Here is a 24,994-nt window from a genome sequence, read left to right as displayed (position 1 = left end):
TGTCCAGTATTGGGCCCCCCATTTCAGAAAGGATGTGGAGAAGCTTGAGAGAGTCCAGAGGAGAGCCACTCATATGATCCAAGGCCTGGAGGGAATGCTATACAAGGAGAGGCTAAGGGACTTGGGACTCTTCAGTCTGGAGAAGAGAAGGCTAAGGGAGGACTTGGTGGCAGCCTACAATTATATAAGAAGGGTACATCAGGACTTGTACACCTGTTCATCAGAGCTCCACAAGGGATAATAAGGTCTAATGGCCATAAGCTCCAGGAAGACCGATTTAGAGAGGATATGAGAAAAAGTTATTTATAGTGTGTGTGTCCAGGGTCTGGAACAAACTCCCCCCAGAGGTGGTGCAAGCACCTATTCTGGACTCCTTCAAAAGACAGGGGTATATATTTCTTGCTGGGGTGACTTCCTGCCTATGGGGTCTGGACCCGATGATCTCTCAGATCCCTTCTAGCCCCTAACGTCTATGAAATTAATTCTATGAAAATTTTGCTCCACATATGACAGCTGGCCCAGACTCTGGGCAGCTGCCACTGGCCATGGAGCCTAGGTTGCTCACAGCAGGCAGCAGGGAGGCTGCAAGCCCTGTTGCAAGCAGCCTGGGTCCATGGCTGGCAGCAGCTGCCCAGAGGCCAGGCTGGCTGTGGCAGGTAACTGGGAGGCTGCAAACACCTGCACTGAGCTCTGGAGCCCTGACCAGGCTCTGTGGCAGCAGTGGCTGCCCGTGTACCTTAGTGCACACTGGCAGGAAGGGGCTGGGGGTGGTGCAACCCTGACCCCTCCTTTGTCATGTGCTTTCAGGTGTACATGCAGCCACCAGCACCATAGAACCAGTGCCAAGGCTCGGAACCTGGAGCAGCTGTTTGCAGATTCCTGGCTGCCTGTAGCAGCTGCCAAGAGCCCAGGCTGGCTGTGATAGGCAGTCGGGAGGTGGCAAACAGGTGCACTGGACTCCAGCTGGGCTCTGGAGCCCAGCCAGGCTCCATGACACTGGCAGCTGCAGTTGTGCCTTGAGGCAGACAGCAGGGGAGGAGTGGAGGTCATGTTGTCTCAGGCCCCTTCCAAACTGTGCACATGGAGGCATGCATGCAATGGCTGCTGCCACAGGGCCATGACAGGACCTGGTCCAGTTGTTTGAAGCCTTCCGGCTGCTTGCTGCAGCTGGCCCAGAATCTGGGAAGCTGCAGCAGGTGGTGGGCAGGCTGCAAACAGCTGTACCAGGATCTGGAGCTCTGGCACTGGCTCTGTGGTGGTGGCAGTTTCATGTGTACCTGGGGACACATGGCAAGGAAGGGGTCAAGGGAGGGCAACTCCAGCCCTTCCCCTGCCTTCCACCCGGAGGTGCATGTGCACCTGCTGTGAGCAACAAAGATTGGGCCCCTTGCAGCTCCCCCACCATCTGCTTCTGGTATGTCAAGTCAAGGTTGGGGTGTTTTGGTACTCTGGCCAAAAATGTTGCTGGTCCCTGGTATAGATCATTTCACTGTACAGACCTATGAGTTCATCTAGATCTTCAGGCAGATCAATCCAAGCCAACTTACTTTTTGTCACTGAGCCTTTGTCAGAAATGGAAATGCCTCATTTCACTCTGTTTTAATGCCGAGATACCTAAAATCTGTAACATAACTGGATATAGAGGTGGCACTGTACTTCAGGATGTGCAGGGGGGCTGACCCCTGATGGTTTTGGCTATTTGAAACAGGTTGGCCTTTCAGGGGTGGGTCTTAGTGCTGGCCATCCACCTGTTCAGGGATAAACCCCTGCCTCCCTCTCCTGCCATGCCTTCATGAAATATTATGAATGTTATTTCTAAGGTAGGAGGCTGCCCATTGTTCGACCTCTTGATAACAAGGGCCTAAGTACACACTCCAACGTCCCCTTAAACGAGTCCCATGCCTCACAGCTTTTTCTATATCACATCCGGTATTTCCATATTGTCCCATCTGATATATCTCTTTCCCCAAGTCAGTGGTTTGGCCCCTCTCACTCCTGGCCCCTCACTGGGGTCTTTCACCCAGTGGGGCTCAGGTGGTTGCCCCCATGCCTGGCTCCTTGCACTGGGGTTTTCCATCCTACAGGCTTAGGTGACTGCTGCCACGCCGGGCCCTACACTGGGCTCAAGCAGTCCCAGCGCTGAGCTTGCCTGGCCCCACTCCCTTCCAGTATTGGTAACCCACCCATAGGCAGGGGCTGGGGTTATAAGGTGACCCACCACACCTTACATCAGGGAGCTAACTGGCCTGGCATTTCCTGGGGGCTCCCACACCTTTAGGATCCCTACCAGACCACCCTTCCCTGGCAGGGTGCAGTTTCAGGTCATGCCTAGATCCAGGAGCCTCCAAACCATCCCCATAGCTCCTGCCCTTATCTCCCAGATGTTTCAGGAGCAGCTCAGTCACATACTAAACATGTAGTATAAGCAGGAGATGATGATCGTTGACAAATTCCTACAATTTTCAACAGTTTCCATCAAATTAACTGTGGAATTGGAACTCAAGTTCAGGGTTTGCTGGAGCTGCTGGCTAAGTGATTAGTGACTCAAGGGGCCACAATCTGTTTTGATGAAATCTGTTTGCATCATGTCATGGTAACATGGACATGAAGATTCTTAAAATAGCTACAGTGTGGTCACAGAAAGCCGGGCCTATGCTGATTCTGTCCTACAGATGACCCAGTAGAGTGGAAGCTGTATCATTTTCTAGGGTAGATCAATGTAGCAGTTAGCGTTGACATCTCTAGAGGACGACAAGAAGCCAGGCAGAGACCAGAAGCCAATTATCAGTATCCAGGGTGCCAAGTCAAACAGGTGTACAAACAAAGTTGACGATACCAGCCTGAGGTCAGATGCTAAATGTCTATAGCCAGGATGTTGAGTCAAGGATGTAGAATCAGTATTTGATTCTAGGGGAAAGTAGGAGACAAGCTGATATCAAGAGACAGAGTCAGGAAGTTGGAAGACAAGCTGATAACAGGAGGCCAAGAGATAAGTCAGAGGCAGGAGTCAATGAGCTATTCAGGGTAATAATGACAAGGCACTCATCTTTAATATGGTTACATAGATAAGTCTGCTTATTTTGTATTTCTTGACAAAACATGCAGTATCTCCGGTCCATAGATTTCACAGAAGTAGACTAGTATTAAGGACACTGGGGTCTTTATTTGGAGCATCACTTCTCCACATGTTCCCCCCAGTTCCCCATCAGTTGCAGGTGATCCTACTTTTTGTAACTACTGGATTTTGCCTTAATTGGGAATGCCACTTTCAGTGTCACGTAATGAGCATTGTTTGTTCTGAATGAAGAATAGACTCTTCTTTCAATGTTTTATTTTTCTGTATTTGACATCCTGCCATTTCTTTCTAATAGCTGTTGTCTGCCTTATACTATGGAATCCTTGTCCAGGTAGACACATCTGCTTTACCAGAGTCTTGGCAAATAAAGTACAGAATACAGTAAACTGGTGTAGATCTCTTGAGACTTACTAACAGCTTCCTGGTGTACCCAAAATGTACCAATATGAATGTCTTATATCATTACCTCATCGAAATACTATTGCTGTGTTTGTAAAATTGCCATAACTTTATGTTAGTTCCAGTTAAGCTACAAAGCAATAAGAGCTAAAAGATAAATATAAAACATTGAAGAAAATGTGAAAATGATTTCATTGACTAAAGAAAAGATGTTTTTGTGCTATTATTAATTTATTTCTAATTTTACAATATATGTGTCCCAGGGAAGCTGGGGTTGCAGGAGGGCCCCAGGCCAAAAGAGAGCCCCACTTACCTGTTGTAGAGCCCGAAGAGCCGGAGGAGATGCGCGCGGTGAAACCGCTGTTGAGGGTGATTAGCCGCGTGTGATTACCTGCGGCTGAGCAGCATGGGTGGGAGACGCCGCCCGACAGAGATAAGAAGTGGCTCCGACGATGCGGCGGAGTGGCTGACGAGTGGAGGCTGGAGGGGAGAGCCCTCACGTGGAGGGGATCAGCCACCACGCCCAGCGGCGTGGAAAGCCAGGGGCAGAGCCAGGAGAGGCTCCGATGGAGTCAGCAGCGACACTGACAGCAGAGCCGGCAGGGAAGCCGGCTGTAACGCCAACAGCAGAGCCGGTAGGGAAGCTGGCTGTAACGCTGACAGCAGAACTGGCAGAGAAGCCGGCAGTAACACTGGCAGCAGAGCCAGTTGGAAAGCCAGCAGCGACGTCAGCCGCAGAGGTGGCAGTGAAGCTGGGAGCGACACCGACAGAGGGTCTAGCAGCTGCACCTGCAGCAGGACCAGCGGCAGCACCTACGGGGGAACCGGAGGCAGGAGCACAGAGAGCAGCGTCGGGGCAAGCCGGTGCTGAGATCTAGCAGTGAGCCTGCACGGGAGCCTCGGAGAAGAGGTAACAGAGGGGCGTGTCCAATGGGGCCTCATCAGGCCGCACCGGAGGGTGGCCGAAGACCCAAAATGGGGTTGGACGGTGGACCTTCGGGGCCCACAGTGGCCTTAGGAGGAGGCAGAGACTCAACACCCTAGTGGGGTGAGCTGCCGGGGCTGTGGAACCCAGGCCCAGGGGAATCCACGTGGCCCAGAGGCACCCTTTTGGGCCTCCTGGCCCCATAGGTTAGGGGCCTTAGTTGTCACGGTGGTGGGATAGGCATGTCACGTCACAGGGTGATTAGTATAGGACGGTCAGGAGTCTAATTGGAGGGACCAGGTCTGAGGACCTCGTGGACCGTACAACTGGCCCAAAGACTCAGGCACGCAGCTGGCAAGCCGTGGGTAGAGGTTGGGGAAGAGCTGAGAACGCCAAAGGGGCCCAAAGATCGGCAACCCAAGGTGGCGAGTGGCCGGGGTGTAGGGGATATTAGAGCCCCATGAGTGCCCACCGGGGGGCGCGACGACCCTGGAGGCTCCCCCAAAGGGGAACCCCTCCACTGAGGCAACATTCCAAGTCGTGGCAGGAGAGTTAAGGGGACCCCCTGATGTCAGCAGGGGTAGCCTGGGGGATCACCCGTGAGCCCAGGACAGACGCGATCCATAGTCCGGGCTAAGGCCGCATGGGAGTGCTTAATCGAACGAAGGCAGGCACAATATGGATAACTAAATACCATTACAGGTTGAATGCATGGATTCAATAGATAGTCATGTTAGTATGAAGATGGGCAGACTTCAGGGTCAGAGCAGGATTGCAACTTAGGGTATGTACAGCCATTGCATTTAGGTTGACCCAGCCAGGGTTAGGCTGATCTAAATGCCTATCTGTGTAGGCATTCAGAGGGGCTAAATCAGGCAAAAAATGGTGCACTTGATCTAAGTTAGTGCATCCAAAGCGTTGCACTAATTTAAATCAAGGTTGGGTTAACCCAGGGTTTCTCAAACTTTATGATACCATGACCCTGAGTACTGGATGGCAGTAGCGGGGGGTGGGGAGCTCGTATGTGATAGCCGCTGCCACCATCCACCACTCCTCACTGCTGCCATGCGCTGCTCCTCCGCACCACTGCACGTACCCCCTGGGAAGTTTGCAGCCCCCTTTTAGTTGCTTGAGACCCCCCTGGGTGTTGCGACGTACAGTGTGAGAACCCCTGGGTTAACCCAATGTAGGAAAGGATTAACCTGATCTCCCAAACATCTGTACATGTTCACAGTGCAGCCCTGGAGCTAAGGAAGCCCAGCAGCTCACCCCAGCCCTGTTGCTGTGATCATACATTCCCCCCAACACTTACTGGGCTCTTTTTAGCCCCATGACCACTCCCCCAACTGCACAACCCACCAACCTCTCCCCCCACCCAGACGTGCCAACCCCCCCTATGGACCTGCCAGCCCCCCTGATTCCACCTTGCCTCTCTCCCTACTCTTGGTTATTTACTCCAGTTTCCCTATGTGGGTCTCAGAAGTAGTGAAAATGGATGTACATGCCACTCCCAGGAGCAGCAATCGCTGCATGTGTCAACTCCCAGTCTAGGTGTAGGCATCTTAAAGTGATCCTCTGAAATCTAGACTGGGTGTGGTGCTTAAAACCATGGTAAGTTTTTTATCATTTTTTGGTTTTTTTAAACTGAAAGGGAATTAGTTCATTCAGATTTTGATGACAAGCTCATGGATATATTGTTTGCATATCAACTATGTCTTGTAAATGTTAGCAACCTAATTTGTTTTCCAGTGTAAGGCTTTAGATGTCAAATTTCAGCTTGATGATAGCCATTTTAAACAAATCAGCAAGTTCAAATTATATTTAAAATCATTTACTACAAACTTTTAACATTTTTTGTAGACCTCTTACTGAATCTTAACTAACACTGAGATTTCTGAATAGCCTTAAGGGCAACTCAGGTGCCAAAGCTAATCTGCAGGTACAGTCCCTATAAGGTCTGTATATATGGTGTAAAACAGCATACAGACATGCTCACTGTCTCTGCACCACAATCAGTATAACTATTTCTGCAACTCCAGATGTGGGCTAAAACATAGAGACATAACCTCAGAGAGATATTGAGAATTATTCCAAGCACTCTTGACATATGTTGTTTCCCTGATACTGCTGACTCATTGCATTCAACAGAATTACTGCATGCAAGTTAGCTTTAGGGAAAGGATTGTGATTGTTTGAGTTACATTTGATGTCACAATAACCCCATTTAAGATTATGTGAGATGTTGACCTGATCCTGTGTATAATCATAACTATTAGATGCGGTAGTGTTAATAAATTATCTTTAAACTTCAGTGTAGCTTATAGACAGAATTTCAATTCATTTGAAATGTATGGAAGGTTTGGAATGTCTATAATATTCTGTTATTAAGAATAATCAAGACAAAACAAAAACTAATATAAAGTTTTAATTTCTGAAAAGTCTTGGTGTTAAATAAACTGATAAACAGAATGACAAATTCTGAAAAAAATCATTCTGTTCACAGAGCAGATGCTGTAGATTTGGAGAGGCTATGTTGTCCTTTCACATACATAATAAAGAGGCAGAATCTCTGTTTTCAGTGTCAAACAGAACTGAGACTTAATTGTGAAGCTGTGATGAGCTTCTCTCTAATACATCAGTAAAGTTTAGGTAAAGTATTTATCCTAACCATCTCTGTAGTTTGATATTTTATTTTAGTTCTCTGATATATAATATTTGAAACAGGAGAATTATTGCTTACTCTGAGGAAAAAACCTAGGAAAACAACTTTAATATTTAATCCAAAAGACAAACACAATAAATGAAGAAAAAAATCCTGTGACTAAACATTAAATCACTGAATGTTTAGAGAAATAAAAATGATTTCCTATGTATGGAGCCCCACAACTGGGACATCTCAAATCTAATTTATATGTATAGTAGCCAAATAGTTTGATTAGGAGGAAGGATAGATAGCATAATGCAAGAGTTGCAAATATTCTTATATGTGGTTACCTGGCTGCTATTAATCTCATTTTAACAAAAGTATATTTTATACATTATATCATTACTGAAGATGTTGGTTGGACAGATTGTTGAGTAAGATGAAGTCATTCACCCCCTTGGAGCTGAAATAATGAACCTCTAGTTTAAGTATAAAGAAAAGTGTAATAAGATTGAGACAATTGATGACATAACTGACAGGTAACAGAAGAGCTGCATCCCACACAAGAGGATCTTAAAAAAAAAAGACAACCCAAAAACAAAAAGCAAGCCAAAAAACAAAAAAAGAATGGAACATGGAAAAATAATTCAAAACTCAGAGATGATACTGGCTGTCTTCAAAATGGGGTAGTTTTACTGTATTAAAAAATACATTTTGATTTTTATCTGTTTTTTTATGAATGGTTTATCTTTATCTTATCTAGCATATATATGAAAATCTGTTGTGTTCTTTTTAAAGATTTCTGAAAAAGAGGAAGCCATATTTCAACTGAAGTCTGATTTGACAGAATACCAATCTACTCATGGACATTCCAGTGAAGAGTTTGATGCACAAGCTCCCCACCCTGAGTCTTTACTGAAGGTTAATTAATATCTAGTAGCAAGCTTACAACTTAAATGATTAGTTTTAAGTTACTCTGATGCGAGCAATTTAACTATGGATGTAAAGCATAGCAGCCTTATCTAACTTTTTGTTAATAGGTGATGGACAACGTAGTACTGATTTTTATTATTATGAATGGGAATTTTCTCAAATAAAATATATTTTTAAAATATTCATATTCCCTGAAAAATATCTAAAAACCACATTTTCAACTTTTGCAGTTTGGAAAAAAGGATTACATACGTGTTTCTAAAATGGTAGCTAACTGAATTGGGACATCTGGTATAATGCACAATAATTTCTAATCTTAAACAAGAGCTTGCGATGGTGAAAAATCAATACAATGAACAATCTTCTAAAGTTGAAGAATGTGAGTGGATCATACAGGAACAAAAAGCTGAAGCTGCTAATGTACTTGACCAACAGAAGAAATCTGTTCTTGAAATTGAAAAGCTGGAAAAGACTTTACAGTCATTGCATCTGGATGTAATAGCTTCTCAGCAGAAACACAAAGTGGAACTTGCTCAGCTAGAACAGCAGATAACACAGCTTGAAAGGACCTTACAGATGCCAGGAAACTTTGTAGTCAAAAAGATCAGGTATGCTCTTGCTATGAGAATGAGCAAAACAGCTATCTCTTTAAAAATCACATTGCACAAGAGAATGTGAAGGAGCTGGGTATACAGTATTTCATACATATTTGTTATGAATTCTAGAGGAAAAAATACTTTATCACAAATTTTGTAAGTACATATTTCTCTGGTGTTTGTCTCTAAATTCAAGATATGTTAGCATTTCTGATAACAATTCTGTCAAAATGCATGCCGATAAGAATAAACTGAATACAGGAGTATGATTTCTTCTGTTATGTCTGCACAGATTTTAGAAAATGTATTTGCCAGTTTTAACAGCAAATCACATTCATAGTTATTTTCAATGTCAGAAACCTACCTAATATACCTGATTCCATGGAAGAAAAGTACAAAGGGCCCATTTTTAGGTGGTTTTTTTTTTCACATCAGTCTGTGACTGCTTCCTATGTGATAACGCATATAAGGTGAAAAAGGGTTACTTTTTATTATTGACTTAATATCCATATTGTTGAAATATAAAATAGATGGATATCATTACCATTGTTTTGAAAATTCCTAGAACAATATTTAATTGCATTTAATTGTCCAGTGAGAGCATTTAGGCTTTCTTTAAGATTTTTGTATACTTTTATAATTGTTAAACTGACTGTTATAACTGAAGTAAAAAGGCTCCTAATTTTCTACAACTGAATTTATAGAAAAATATAATAATTTATTGTTTCTTAGCTAAACAGTTCAAAGTCTCACTAGTGAGGAAGCAATGCTGATTTGTTTAAATTTGACAATATTTGGTTGTTAAATGGGCTAAAAGCCACAGCAATATTTCCCCTGTATTTAGATCCTTTTTATTATTTACTGAAGCAACAGAGTGAAATGGGACCTTATAACCGTGGCAAGGTATAATACACTGTCTATTAAGTTTTACACACCTGAAAAAATATGTTAATACAAATAATTGTTGTCATGTTAACATTGCAGGTTTCAAGCTGTCTAAAGCAATTTTACATTCTCAATGAAGAATGTTTAACATTTGAACCAAAAACAGTACAGCACGAATAATTAAAGGCTTAAGTTAAATACATAGACAGTCATTTAAATTTAGATCTGCAATAACATTTACTATTATTCTCTAAGGCTTTGACTGTGCTTGACAGAAACAAAGTACTCTGGGATTAATTTCAAGAAATGGTGCCAACTGTGCGCAATTTGCTGTAATTAAGACATGAAAGAGTACTAAATATTCAGATTAAAAGAAGCATGATAGAGCATGATAGAGAATCAAGGTGTGGCATGAAGCCAATAAAGCACAGTCACTCATGAATTACTCAATAGTGATTGACATGAAACATAAGCCAATAAATTTGGAGTATGTTCTTAAAAATTGCATATGCAAAATTTAAAACCGCAACACTATATTTTTATATGAAAAGTGTTTCTGACCTTCAAAATGTAAAATCCAATTTTTCTACATGGCATTTTAAAATAATGCTAGGCAAACAAAATTTAAATGTCAAATGTCTTTTCTAGAGACAATAAGTTCAAGTGGTAATGAAAATTAGGATAGAACCTTTATGTCTGCGGCTTTGGGATTTCCCTATATGCTTATTTAATCTACAGTGGTTTGCTTTAGCGCCAGCTGAAAGAGCACTGTAGCCATTAGCACCAAGAGGTTAAATATCTTTTTTATTCATAAAATCTTTTTTTTGCCTCACTTTTAAAAACATTTATTTAGATCAAAGTACGCCTTTCCCATTTCTCTTAGAATTATGTGGAATATTTTTTCTTTGCCTTTGAACTTTTAAGTATTGATTAATGATGTATTTATTGTAATGTTGAATCTTTTCTTCAACAAGCTTTTTTAAAATTTAAAGTCCCTGTTAACTTTTTGATCCTAGAAGAGATATGAGTACTTGACCCACTTGCTAATGAGGTGCTGTATAATCTCATGTATCCTATAGCTCAAAATAGCAGGATGCAGTTTAAAAAGTACATCATAAAAGGCACTATTGGAATGCTTTTTGTCTTCACAGGCAATACGCAAAAGAGATGACCTTCTAAGAAAGTCGGAAGCTGATCTCCTGCAGGCAAGGGAAGGTATCAAAGCAAAAGTGACTGAGGTGGAGCACCTTGACAGTGTGGTCAAGAAACTGAAAGCAAGTATCCAGGACACACAGAAAGAAAAGAATCAGAAGGAAAGAGAAACCGTCATACTGAGAACTGAGATACAGCAGCTAAATCAGGAACTGCAGGATGTACATAAGCAGTACAGAGACAGGTAATAACGTACAAAAATAGTAATATTACTGAAATGTGAATTTGGCACAGTCTAATATGATCAAATTCTCAATCATATAGCCATATGAGTACAGTAATCAAATAAATATAAAAGGTTTCTTGTGCTGCTTTAGGGAAAATTGACATCTGTAGACAACAACTTTATCAAAGCTAAAGTAACAACTTAATTCTTTACTCCTATTGTAGGGTATATGTAGAAAATAGGTTAAAAAAATCCATTTGTGTCACAGAGTGCCTACTCATTCACTGGCTATACAAATTATAATTTGAACCTAACAAGTTTGGTAACATTGCTATTGTTTAGGTGACTATTTTTTAGAACTGCTGTGGTTGATCCACAGCTTTACCAGTAACATACTGATCAATTGAAGATATTAAGCTTTTTCTTATGAGGATAGTACCTGCAGAGCCAAAATAAAGTTCAATCAGAATGGTAGGTTTAATATTACAAGGCAAGCAGCCATTCAACAATGGCTAGTAATCTGCTTTAAATTATTTTTGACCAGTACCTTTAGACCTCACAGCAGAGATTTCAGAACTATTTTTCAAAATAAGTAAATTCAATAAGGAGATGGCATTATTAATATTTTGGAGACATGGCTTCATAAAGTTTGGAAATACATTACTTTTACCAAATAAAATATTAATGAAGTCATTTGGAACATAATAGACAGCCTGTGTCAACCCCTTAATTTTCTCTTCCACTGTTCACAACATTGCCAGATACGTGTTTCTGGATAAAACCCCCTAGAGGTCTGCTGCAAATTCTTTTTCAATACAACCAGATCATTGCAGATAATTGTATTACACAGGGTATTGATCCAAAATCGTTGTGCACCGGAAACATCTGAAAAAACATGATTATAGCTTTCTGTTTATTGTTCGTACATCATATAAGCAGGCTTTTGTGTGAATCACCTGTAAGAAAGGCAAGGTGGAAACATCAGAGAAATTACCTCTTTACAAGAATCTATTGATCACTTTAAATCAAAGAAGTATGTTTGACATAAGATTACCTGCCAGTTTGAACATTAGGTACACTATGTTATAGCCTGGGGCAGTTGTAAGTCTGACAAAGGGATTGTAAATAAAGCATGCAGCTGCTAGCGCCTCTGGCTTGGGATCAACCAAGGCTCAGGTCCAAGGCATAGGTAAACTTAAAATAATTTAACCCTTTTTTACCAGTACCTTGTGAATTCAAGTTAATTATTAAGAACTGTGATAAATAAATCCATGTTAACATTTTGAGTGGGCATGCCACTTTGGAAATACACACAGCTTCATCTGATTACTAATCAAAACTATAAAAATAAGGACTGGCTGCAGGTTACCTTTGTCTTGACTCAGTAAATTGTATATTCCTAAATCAATTTTAAAAACTTTTGAAAACATTTAAAAAATGTATTTCTAAATGGTGCAGGTAACTGTGTTGTAGTTTTATTTCAACCTTGTAAATTGTGTGACTTCAATGGAAAATCTTTGATATTTGAAGTTTTACATTCTGTACATATTAACTAGAACTTAAAATGGGAAAATTTTAAATAAAGGAAAGAAGAAATGCATTTAAGATATTTAGAAATTTTCAACTTCCAGATATTTGGTGCCCAATCCTGTGAATATTCAGTTAATTAACTTTACTCCCAAATAGTCAGACTGATTTTAATGAAACCCATATAAATGATTAAAGTTATCTCTATGTATGCTCACAGGATTTGCTCCTAAATTAGCTATACCAAAAATGTTATTTAGCAATATAAATTTATATTTCTAATTGAATGAGGGCAGCTAAAGCTTCTTTACAATAAAATAATTTTTGCCCACAGGGTTCATTTCAGCTTTTGAAAGTAAACTTGTTTTAAGTTGTTTATTGGATTTTGTTCATATTTTAATACATGTTGAAATTATTAAACATTTAACTCTTTTGTTCACAGATATTCAGATGTATTTGAGATTTAATAAAGATGAGCTGTGGGTGATACATGCTCCTTGTTAAATATTTAGCTGTTCAGGTTAGCAGCATGGTTTTCCTGAGGCACAAATTTAACCAGTTAATATATAGCAATTTTAAGTTATAGAAATGGTGGCTGCTGTATTATTTGTGTGGAAAGGATTTTATTTTAATCTTTTTTATGTTTCTGAAAAAGCAAAGCATGTTTTCTTCTTATTTAAAGAAACTGATCTTCTGGATGTTCAGAATCATACATAATTATGTAGTGGTAAATCAGATGTTTGCATTTAGATCCTGTTCATCTGGGCAACATTGTTTGATTTCAAAGGCTAGCAGTAAACATAGACTTATTTTAATAGTGTACTGTACTTTCCGTAAAGATTACTATTTATATATGACAAAAAGCCCTAGTTTCCAACTTCACTAAAAACACTTCCCTTTCAACATTATACTAGGATCATTAAAAGAAAAAGATTGTCTATTTGTGATAACGTGAGCTTCAGTGTTCGATTCTTACAGCTGTTGTGGCTAAAATTACTTTAATGTTTTTCTTCTTGGTATCAGTGTTTGGAACCTTTGAAATGTGCGTTAGGTATAGGCCTGATTTTCTTAGAAAGTACACTTCATTGCAACACACTTGTTCCAATAATCAGTTTAATATCACTGTACCTTAAATTTGGAAACTGAATGTTTACATATCTCTGTAGCCATATATTGTGGAATGATATAAAAATACAGATACATATGTGTATATGTATGTGCTAAGGGGGAAATATTTAAACTAAACCCCATGTACATATATCTTTTGGCAATATGGTCAACAAAGAACAAAGGAAAAATGTCTTTGTCTTAAATCACTTATTTTTCTGAGAGCTGGAAGCATACTGTTATGGTTTATTTTGGTCTAATGAAATACTGCCATCTATTGGATGACCTTGGAAAAGAATGTATTTATACTGTGTACATTGTATGATTCTTAAAAAAATGTAGTGAAAGAAGATTTTCAGTTTAAATTGCATACATTTTTGTATGTTTGTGGGGCAAGATAATGTAATCTAGGAAAAAGTTATAATAAATACTTGATTAAATTACATTATGAAGTGTTTATCAAAAGCAGTATGTTTCAGAATGAGACAAACACTAAATGCCTGAATATGTAATGGGACTTGATAGCAGTTTCAATATTTTGTGAAAATTTAAACAAAGTATCTTTATTAGAATTTCTGGAAATGCATTTCAAGATATTGGAGTCATATCTTAATTTATTTGTGTTTAATTGTTTTGTTAAAGACCTGGGAAATGAGTGAAGCTCTTCTTCTGAAAACAAATATTTATCTAGATCTTATAGAGATTTGCACTGCATTACATTTAAAACAACAATATAATCTACACTTGGTCTTTAAATGTAATGTGGTTTTTTTTTTTTTATCTTTCAGCCCAAGAACTTGCCAGTCAAGATGAAAAACTTTGTCTAATGGAATCCAGCTTGAAAGCAACTCAAGAGAAGCTAAGTGAGCAAATAGCAGAAACAGTTCGCCAAGAACAGAACAGTAGAAAATCACAGACAGAGCTGAAGACCCTGAGAGAACATATTATAGCTTCTGAAGAAGAAATTAATGATTACAAGTGAGTTACTGCTTTTTTAGTATTTCAAAAAGTTTTAACACAAGACATTAAAGTCAACAGTAATTCTTTTTGATACGTACTTTATTAATCATTTACTTCAGGTAAGGTATGGTGTAAATGTCTTCTGCTAATTTATGGAATAAACTATTAAATCTAACTATTTGATTAATGTCTGTTGTAAAATATTTTTTTTCACTTTACCAAAACTGTAAGGGTTGAAACCTGTCCCCCCTCCTCCCCCACATCCCAGTATACTATTATCTAATAGCTATCTGTTTTACTTGTTTAGAAATTAAAAAAAAGATCTAGTCTTAAAGAAAAATAATACATTTTATTTATATAGTGCCTATCTGCCAATGGCATTTCTCTTCTTCCTCTTTTTAGAGACCAAAGGTTACATCTGGCTCTTATTGTCTTTCTTTTTTGTTAAAGAAGCTGCCTCTAAGCAAGACGCTACTAAATTAAAGAAAATTTAGTGTTTGAACTTCTAGTCACAGCAGCGAGGCACGTATGAGGGTGCTAAAATAAGATAAAGATCTTTTTTGTATACTGTACTTTTATAAAAGTTTACTGTTTGTTATTGTTCTCTGTTCTCATGGGCAAGTTTAGGGTTTGTTTGACTACATGTTTGCCCTAAGATTGGAATGCAGAAGTACTTACCTTCAGGATTTGGTATTATTGCTAAAATATATTACGAAAACTTTAAAAATGCATTTCCATATTTATGAGTCACAAATTGATTTCCCATTTTTCAAGATTTAGAATGTGATGCAAATGGCATGTGAACTGATTGCTTTTGTCTTGTGTATGTGTTGTAAACAGTTACATTCTACTCACTGGAGTTTTCTTATGTTGAGTAATCACTAGACAAAACAGGCAACCAACCTGTCTTGTAATATCGTAAAGTACAGCTCAAGACTCTGCAAGATAGCTATACTACATAAAAAAGACCCCTATTAATATAGTGATTGGCTGAATCTTTAAATTCTTAGATTTCTTGCAAGCATCAAAGCATAATCTCAAATAATCATTTCCTTGATAGCAGATTTGTTAAATTTAGTATCAGTAAGCTCTGTCCTTCTAAAATCACTATATGGTTCATTTCCTTTAAATGGTTAAAAGTGTCAGGGTAATGCTATAATTATTTAAATTTTGTGTAATTAATTTTTACACATTAAATATTCAACCTTCCTGTAGTTCAAATACTTTAAGTTAATTTGTCTTTTGGAAATTGAGTAAACTTCATGGAAAAGCACAGGCTTCAAGAAATGTATCTTAATTTCTTTAAATAAAAAATGCCAGTGGTTCTCAACTTGTGGTTCCATCCCTAAGGACATTACAAGTGTTTTTCAATGGTGAATAGCAACATATACTTGCTTTACTAACCAATTTCAGATCTTTTGCCAGAGTGGATTTATTCATCCATTTTGAACTGGTCCTTTTCAGTTGCCAAAACCACACGGTATATCACCTGTAGTACTTCCAGGAAAATAACAGGTCTACAACCTTAACAAAGGGTTCTGATGCCCATCTGAATGGCTGAATGAGGGGTTGTATAAAGAAAGGTTGAGGCCCCCTGAAGCAGCTGGTTAATTTAGTAATGTGACAAAAGTATAGATGAAAAAAAAAGAATTTTGTTTAAAACTTGTTGCATATCATGAAATCTATTAATGGTGGAATAGAAAGCCAAATTAACATTATAAAAATATCCTCATTAATTTTATCCACAAATGGACTTTATTTTGTGTTGTGTGCTGTGTGATCAGATCAAAGCTGCTTTTTAACTTGATTGTTGAGTCAGAGAAATATTTTGTTAGCTTTATTTTCCCTTGCAACATTTTTTATCCCTCTGTATGGGTTAAAATTATGTTTGAATCTCTTAGTTGTCACATCATCGCTTTTATAAAAAAACTATGACTTCTTAATGCAGAATATGCAGAGAGAGAAGTATATGTTGAACCTGAGCCTTTATTTTTATACAAATGTATTCAAGGATTCATATTTTTGCCAGGATTAGTCTAATAAAGTAAATATAAACTAATACTCCCTTCCCAAAATTCAGACATGCCTAAACATTAATGTTTCTGTTTATAATAAGATTTAGACACACTTCTTAAAAAATAGTCATGATGGACAGTTTAATACTTGATCTGATAATGCTATGTTCTATTCCCAGGAAGGCAGAAAGGACAATGGGTCTCTCTCCCATGGGTTTGTAGGACTTGAGATGTCATATAGGTTGTGCTCAGTCTTTATGAAGGGTACAGCATGAGTTGTAATGCAGCATCCCCTTGCTGCTGATTTAGAGAAAGTCATGCAGTCCTTGTATTTGCCTTTCTGCTTTCTGAGTGAATGTGGTTAAGCAAAGGGACAATTGAGGAAAAGGCAATACAATATAGCTTGATGGGTGAAAGCTACACGGGGTTTTTTTGTCTTGTTATACTGTAGTGTTATACCATAACTGTTGTTAGGATCTGTAAAAGCTAGAGTCTATTTATGAATGTTGTTTTTTCCTTGTTGCAAAAACATAAATTATATTATTATTCCTAGCAGTGATAAACATAATAACCAATGGCATAAGATGAGATTAGTAAAAGGTCCAGTGTTGCCATTAGGTCATAAGAATAAAAGTGGAGGATAGTTAAAATGTTTTCTGAAATGTTAGTGTGTGGATTGTGTAAAACCTTTAAAATGTGTAGTCAGAGGGAAATAATTGAAATTTGTTAGAAGTCACAGGCTTTGTTTTGTTATTTACTTATTCTGGATGAACTAAACCTAAAGTAAAAAAACCAAAACAAAACAAAAAAACCCCACAATGTAAGTCTGTTACACTTGAAAGATTTGTTCGGAATGTCCAGTGGGAACCTGGAAATCGTAATAATTTGTAGTATCGATTGTGTGAAGCTATGCAGCTGGGGCCCCTAGTGAATAGACAGGAATAGACATTTTATTGATTAACTTTTACAGTCATATTTTCAAGACTGTGCTGCAACATAATTTTCACTTCCTAGCTTTGTGCTGCTGCATCATGAAACTTGGATTCTTCTCTCTTAACATTTTCCCACTTGAGGAAAACAGTATGGACTTGTCTCTTTCAGGGCTGTGTTCTGTAGAGATGCATAACTTCCTGCATAATCTTTTGTTCTAAATTTCCTTTCTGCTACTACAATAAAATATAATGTGCATAACTATTTTGTAATAATTACTTTATACTCCCCCCCTCCCTTCCCTCAAATTACTTACTGGAAACTAATATTTTGGGGGAATAAAAAACTGTTAAAAATTAATTGCCCCATAATATCCTATATCTGTCTTTTTTTCTATTACAATTTTAAAAGGAATAGAAGGAACTATAGCACTGAAAACCTAAAATGAATCCTCAAGAGAAAATAGCTTGCTTTCATGGGTGAAATTTGTTCCTGAGAGAAGTTATTGACAAAACCCCTATTGACTTTAATAGGACAAATATTTTAATGCAGATATTTAGTGGTTATTAAAAATATATATAAATGCATGGAATTCTTAAGGCGAACCTCACCAACAATTGTTGCACATTTTTAACAAACTCAGCATAAAAAAATTGTATTTTTGCCCCATTGAAAGAAATGTTGCATACCTACTATATTGTAAGCTTATTAGTACTCTGTACATAGGTCCTTTCCCCTACTTAGGTGGATACACTGACTTGTTAATAACTTTCAGGGAAAATCCTGATCATCAGATTTCTCCTTAATTGAATTTAATGACTGATTGCTATCACCAACTTTATATGCTAGTTTGCATTCATTTGGAAACTTATTTTAATTTGTCTTCATGTAAATATGTAGGTAAATTACAGGAAGAAATCCAATCCTGTTGCATCATTGGAGCTATGGCATATTAGTCCACCCCAGAATCAAGCCCATACTTTTCTCTTCAGGGTTTTTTTCATATTAATTTGCCTTCTCTATATTCATTTTATTAATACATGCGTTCATTTCACCATTACCTCCAAACATTGGCAGCACCAACTGTCCTATAGAGGCTAATATTGGGACATAAATGTTCTCAGGCATTACAAAATGTTAACCTTATTAACCTTACTTGGCCTTTAAGTCTAACCTAATGTAAAATAATACATATTTTCTTTCAAATTCAGAGAAATGCTTGAAAAACTCTACTTTGAGTCTATAGCATCAAAGCCAGAACAACAGCAACATCTGCAAGTAACCCCCTATGTCCAACAGACTTGGATGAATCTTGAGAGAGAGCTAGTATCAACCAAGTAATAAGTAAAGGATTTAAAACAACAGGTAAGTTTGTTTGTGTCTGAAAAAGTATTTAGCGCAAATTCAGCACAGCATCATCACACTGTGACTGTTTTTTGGGGCCCCAGCTATGTAAACACTTATGCAGGTGGGTGTTCCTGTTGCAGCTCATACATGTATCTACTCACATGTGTTTGCAGTATTTTAATTTTATCTTAATTAGATGATGTTCAAGATTACTATATTATAACTGCTATAACCATTAATGAGTTTAAAAAGTTACGTTTTGAGTTCTTTTTAAAAAGCTTTTGGTAATAAGTAAGGTGTTTGGCATTCACACTATATTAATTTAAGCTCTGAGTCATAATTTTTTGTGGGGACAAGGCATACTTAGTTAGAAAATGGAGGGGGTTTGGACATTCTAGTGGAGATATTAGGCTTGTATCACAGTTTAAATCACATTGTACATTTTATATGCCAGATCACTCAAGAAGTTCTGAGAACTAGACAGATAAGGCATATACTTTATTGTCAGACTTTTTTATTTAACTTTCTCTGACTATTTTATCTCTGTATATCCATGCAAAGCCATTTTACTGAAGTTTTTACATTTAAATTATTAAATTTAAACAATAAACTGAACATTTTTATCTACAATAATATATAGCGTATGCCTCTTATGGGAAATGCCTTGAATAGTGAAATAATGATATTCTCTAACTGCATGGACTTGTTTGGTTATCTAATCCAATTGATGAGATTTAAGGGTTACCACTGTACAGTTGAAAACCAGGCAGCTCAGTTATTTTAGTTATACTACCAAAAGGAAACCAAATAGCAGATCAAATGTCTGATATGGTGCTTATGCTAAAGTATACTTTGAGATTAAAATGTTCATGACCTAGTTGCATCTTTGATAACATTTGTAAAAATGAGAAATAATAAACTGAGGATTTTAGTTTACAGTGTTACACCATACATCTGGTATAAGCATTATCCAAAACTAATGAAACAATAAATAAAATACATGAGAAAACTGTCACTGGTATGTGATCTGATCCTGCGAACATGTATTCTCTCCCAGAAGCAGTATTTACTATTGGGTGAGGTTGCATTGATCTCAGTGGAAATACACCGGACACTGACCATTGCAATCACAAGCCCAAATTATTTAAGAAAATAGAATATAAAATTAAGAAAGATAGATTGATTCATAAGAGTAAAATACAAATAGTCTGAATCGGGATTGATTTCAACATAATGTGGTGGAGGAATCCCCATTTATTGATCAACCTTAAAGCCCATACACAGCACTTAAAAAGATAAAGTAAGCAAGGTCAGATAATCAAAGCATTTAAATAGTAAAAACAGCAACTGCCACTGTAGACTGCTAAAATAAATCCATAATACAAATTGCTTTAGCAAAAAGTGGATGAGCAGCTGATCTTCCTATTGAACTTTTATACTGTTCAGTGACCACACTGGGGAAAGGATTGGGAGAAATGCCTTAAAGATCAATATTGAGTGAGATGTAGCAGGGATTCATTCTGAACATGAAAGAATTACAAGTATGAGAGTAGAGATCTTGCAGGAATGTCATCAAGAAAAGATTGTTTAGCTCAGTTAAAACACAGCACATATGTCATATGTACACTACACATTAGCTGAGCTTCACTTCAGTTTATTTTCCTTGAACCACTTAAAGCTCATTAAATCAAGCATGCAGGTCTTACAGAATATGACAATATAGGAAAAGGCTTTATAAAAATATTAGGAAGTCTGTTTATTAAAATGCAATAATTTATATCCATAAAACAAAAGTATTTAATAATTTTTTAGTGTACCTCTTTCTGAATCCTATTACCTTTTCATGAATGCAATATATCTGAAATCATATGTTTACCATAAGCATCACTCTTGTGATTTATGCATTCTGATTAATAAGTTGTTTTTTAGATATTGCAAACATTTTGTAGAAAGCTATGATGATCTCTTTCCCAGTGCCCAGAATTCTACCTCCTCTTAAATTTTAACTTATTTCCATGTTATTTTTAAAGTATTTTGGGGGTATGGAGTCTAGGTATGGCACTACTATAGTCTATTGCTTTACCTGTTGTTTCAGTTCATATGCCTGTTATGATGCAGCATAATAAAGAGTCTGTTTGCAGATGCAAATGGCCCTCTTTGAGTGCAGAGTAGTTATGATTTCTCAATGGAATCTTTTTTTTATTAATATGTTTGTTGTGTTACTAAGACAAAAGACATTTCTTAGCAAAAGGCAAAATGACATGATTTCAATGTCATTTTGTCATCCATATTTTTAACTTATTAAACAAAAGCAAGAACAAATATCAAAAGGATTACAGCTAGAGTATTTTAAAGACGTGAAATATTATTTATTTTTTTTTCTGTTATTGAAGTGTATGCTAAAGTACTGTTTAAGGACCTTACTCAGCAAAATATGTCCAGCTGAATAGGGCCCTGAAAGCATGCATAAAGTTTCTTCTCTATAGTCGAGTGTAAATCTGCATTCTGCTTTGCTGTAATGAATAGTTATTTACAACTATTATTGGCTCCATATTTGCAGTATGAATTGCTGATTACAGCAATTTTAATGGTAAAATTGTGAAACAATATTCATAGCTGTCAGAGAAAGGTCAGCTTATTTGCATTCATTAGGAACCTGGAGGACCATACAGCATATTTTTTCCTTTGGGATGATTAGAGTTATTGATTTGTAAACAGCTGTAGGAAAAATTAATTAAAATTATATTTCACTTACTACTGGAGGCTGGATAATAATAATAAATTTTCAACATTTAAAGAATTAGAGCTAGCAAATAAAAGCATTGTTGTTTCCCTTCATTACAGTTGTTCTATTTAACTTCCTTAGAATAATCACTTTTGAATGGTTGACTGAAAATTTTCACAGAACTTCAGTTAATATTTCTTTGATATTTGGACTTCTTTGATATTTGGGGGAAAATTTCATAATGGCACTTGAATTACTTTAGCATAAAATGTTTTTTGACTTTTTCCCCCTATAGGATTGATTTTGCAAGAAGCTTAACGTTTCAGCAAAACATTTAATCATGCTCAAAATTAAGCACAGATATTGTTCTACAAGTGAAAGTTCCCTTTACAAAATGCTGCATGTGTATTAGTAACTCTAAGCTTACTTTTAGCCCAGAAGTGGTCCTTTTCAAGTACATGGGCCCATTTACATTCTTAAATTTTACAAACATGCTTTTGGATTTTGCTAATTTGGGCCTGAATGTTCTGCACTTTGGGGGAGTGAGATGTAGATGGAATATGGAATACAGTGCAAAGAACTGAAATTCATTATGTGTTTGCTAGCTCCACAAGTTTGAAGAATGTGGGGACTGTCTGCAAGAAAAGTTAAACCAGAAACTGTGCCAACAACAGAACCAGCAAAAGTGAATTGTCAGGCTGAAACTGTACATCATACAAATGGAAACAGAGGTGGAGACTTTAAGATTCACATAGGAATGATGCTCAGATGGTATGCATTCTTACATTTGAGAGCCTGCTTGTATTATATTGAGAAATACTGTACATGATTAGTGCATATTTCTATGAACTTTTAACACTTCAAATGGATTTAAATGTCTTATTTTGATCGCATCCATATTGTTCAGCATGATAAGATTAGGTCCTGAGTCATTTAAAAAAATATTTTGGCTTATTTCCATGAAATTCAGGCATGTTTCAAATGGAAAAATATAGAATTTAGTTTTCCATATTGTGCATATATGACACATGTTTGAGATTAATCAAATCATAGTCACCTCTAATTAACAGCAGAGAGCAGTTCCAACATGGGGCTGAGCCAGATGATGAAGAAATAAAGTGTATAATGAAAAAAGCTCCATATTGAGAGAAAAAATAGCTTTCCTAAAAATACTGAAGAAAAGTTTTTAAACTTTGTGGTTAATATCTGCATGATTGTATATAATACCAGCTGTGAATAGTCAATTTACTTTTTTAAACTTAGGCAAATTATCAAAAATCTGAAAATGCCACAGAGTTCCACTACTATTGTATATGCAGTCTTTTATGGCTAAGGAAATATACTCATTTTTTTTATCCCCCCCCCCCCCCCCCCATATCATCCTACATGCCTATTGCATCCAGAACTACATTAAAAGAATATCCTGGTTGCAGAGTGAAGTGCTCAGATAGGGAAAGCCAGAATAAAGGATTCCTCAACAACCTTAATTCAGCCCCCTGTTGTTATTCATCATGAACCAGTATTTAATTATATGACCAATAATATGACTACATGGAACAAGGAACCATTTGGAAGGAGGGAAGTTTCATGGTTAAGGTATTTGAATGCTGCACTGGCATCATCACAGTATTCCTACCTGAGGTGGTGCAAGTCACCTAAATCAACCTTTCACAGGTGAACAACTAATTTGTATTTCTCATATTTTGAGTACGCAACTTGAGACCCGCTGGTCTGGTTTACAGAAATGCTGAGCCCTTTCAGTTGCTATTGAAGTCAATGGGAGCTGTGCTTTAAATGAAACAATATGATATGTGTGAATAGGGAGCAGGGAGGGGCAGAAATCTGTTGACCTAATATATTTTTCCTTTTCAAAAGTAAAGAAAACCAAACATTTTATTTCAAGTTGAACACAACATTATGCTTGATTTAAAATGTATCATTTCCTTTTTGGGCACTTGGACACTAGTTATTAAAGCTAAGGAACCAAGCTAGATTCCCAAAACTGCTGAAGAAGACTTTAACCCAAAGTTCAGTAGTTCGAGCACTCAACCATTCTGTGAGAGACTTGTATTCAATTGTCTCCCTTGTCTAAGGATATTTAAACCCACATTTCTCCCACCTCAGGAGAGTATTGTAAACACTGGGCAATAGAGTTATTCCCTCTGTTTGGGTCAATGAGATTTAAGAAGTTCCTATAAAGTGCATTAGTATCAGTAGAAAAAACTGAGAGAAGCCCATCCTAAAATGGTCTGAATAGAAATTCATCAAACCTAGATGACTGCTTAATCTTTCAGGCTTTTGGGTAAAAGGGAACTAGTGCTGCTTCTGGTTTTGTGTGAATCTAGCCTGTTGTTTCTTTGGCATCTATTACAAGTGCCCCAAAATGAAACATCTCAGAAGTGTTCAAAAAGTTTGTTTTGACATTTTCAAAATGAAGTGTTTTTATAATCTGAAATACTTTGCCAGTTTGATTTTGGCTGAAACTGCTCAGAAAAATAAATTCACATTTGTGGATACTTTTGGCTGCCCCAAAACTGCACTTTTCAGTGAATACAATGTTTGCCAAAAATATTTGACAGAGCTCTACTATGTAATGCTACTACTTTGAAAAATCAGGTCCAAGATGCCTCAGAATGGGCATCCTAAATAAAGAAACCTTTCACCTTAATCACTTCTTGCTTCATCTCACCCTCTGTAAAATTGAATAACTACCCTCTTATCTCACATTGGTGATGTGAAAAGGAATTCATTAATATTTCCAAAGCTCTTCAATACTACAGTGATCAGCATGCTAGAAAAGCCTATGAAGAAAATTAATAATTCTATTTTCAGAGCAAGATTTGAATACTCTGCAATAAATAAAGTATGGGCTCACTCATTTATCAATGAGGATAACACAAAATATTGAATTAGCTGCTCATTAAATGAGCCTATGTACCTGAATGAGGCATGGGCTTTGTGAAAAAAATACAATATGACTGTAGAATTAAAGGTTGTTTCATAATACCTATATGCAAGGGGACTGAATTAGGGTAACACCTAATTTGTGATTTTTAAATTTGGTAGTTCCTAAATTTTAAGTTCTTGACTTTACCATTTTCATGATCCTTTAATATTTTTTTTTTGCAATAACCCAGATTTTGAGGAAGAAAACTTGAAAATTAAAAAAAAAATCATCTTGTGGAATTATATTAGCACTTAAGTGGCTTATAATCAGTATAGGAACATTTAGGTATAAAGACCTATCCTGCATTTGAATTAGTGTTTTAACTGAAAATAGTAGTGGGTTGACATCATCTGTAGGGCTAGCCACTAGAGTAGGTGCAGGTAATTATTTCAACTGGAGAGGCTCTTAATGAGTTTTAGTGAGCTGTTGAGGGCTGCAAGGATAGCCCCACACCTTGAAAGGTACCCTGCCCCTGACTGCCATCTTGGGACTGGAAGTCCTACCCCTAACCCCTGACTTTTGCCACCAGAAGTTCCTCTCTTTGCCTCTGGAAGTACTCCCATTGAGAGTGAGGGTGCTGCCATCTTGAAACCAGTAAAA

General features: G+C 37.4%; 1 protein-coding gene across 5 annotated transcripts in view; it reads left to right on the top strand.

Annotated features, from left to right (window-relative positions):
- Nucleotides 1–24,994, top strand: part of LOC109285970 (uncharacterized) — a 131,115-nt gene that overhangs the window by 4,503 nt on the left and 101,618 nt on the right. For 4 of the 5 annotated variants that reach the window (XM_059723957.1, XM_059723955.1, XM_059723959.1 and 1 more), the window contains exons 2-7: nucleotides 3,739–4,385; nucleotides 7,843–8,585; nucleotides 10,610–10,854; nucleotides 14,259–14,448; nucleotides 18,587–18,740; nucleotides 22,053–22,218. The gene's annotated coding sequence lies outside the window, so the exon portion shown is untranslated. The remainder of the gene's footprint in view (nucleotides 1–3,738; nucleotides 4,386–7,842; nucleotides 8,586–10,609; nucleotides 10,855–14,258; nucleotides 14,449–18,586; nucleotides 18,741–22,052; nucleotides 22,219–24,994) is intronic. The other variant, XM_059723956.1, reaches the window with a different exon arrangement.

Source organism: Alligator mississippiensis, chromosome 3 (assembly GCF_030867095.1).
Source record: "Alligator mississippiensis isolate rAllMis1 chromosome 3, rAllMis1, whole genome shotgun sequence".
In the NCBI taxonomy this organism is placed as follows: domain Eukaryota; kingdom Metazoa; phylum Chordata; order Crocodylia; family Alligatoridae; genus Alligator; species Alligator mississippiensis.
This window is presented reverse-complemented; position numbering and strand designations above follow the sequence as displayed.